The sequence below is a fragment of the Morone saxatilis genome, unplaced genomic scaffold (genome assembly GCF_004916995.1).
Source record: "Morone saxatilis isolate NCDOM2014 unplaced genomic scaffold, NCSU_SB_2.0 Contig4, whole genome shotgun sequence".
Classification (NCBI taxonomy): Eukaryota; Metazoa; Chordata; class Actinopteri; family Moronidae; genus Morone; species Morone saxatilis.
The window spans coordinates 17827832-17828384 of NW_023339984.1; positions in this window are offsets into that span (position 1 = coordinate 17827832).

A 553-nucleotide genomic window follows, 5' to 3' on the forward strand; every position below is an offset into this window, starting at 1 on the left:
CCTTCATATACAGTTAAAGGAAGTAGAGGAAGAATGCAAAGATGTGATTGGAGTGGTTAATTCATTAATGGATCACAAGAAGGATCTTGACAACCAGATACGTTGCCTGAAATTAAAACCAAAACCAAAAATACAGAAAGAACAGAAAGACAAAGACAAAAATAATATAAATTACTCAGAAGAGAAACATAATGAAAATAAGCATCTAGATACCAAGACAGAAGTTTTACAGGCTGTGCAGTGTGTGGTTACTATAGTGACAAAGAGGAAGAATGAGTTAGATAATCGGAAGGACCAAATTAATAAACAACTGGAGGAGATAGAGGAGCAGAGAGATGAAATTCAAAAGAAACTGATCACTCAGACATAAATACAAAAGGAGATTCATTCATGCCATCATAGAATGATTCAACATTTATAAGGCTGTCATAGCATGGCTGGTCATTTGTTTAAGTGCCTAAAACAAACTATGTTAAAATTTACCTGACAGGGACCTCTAGTGGACACGTGAGTTATTACTGTTGTCTGTCAGGAGCAAATGTGATGTTGATGG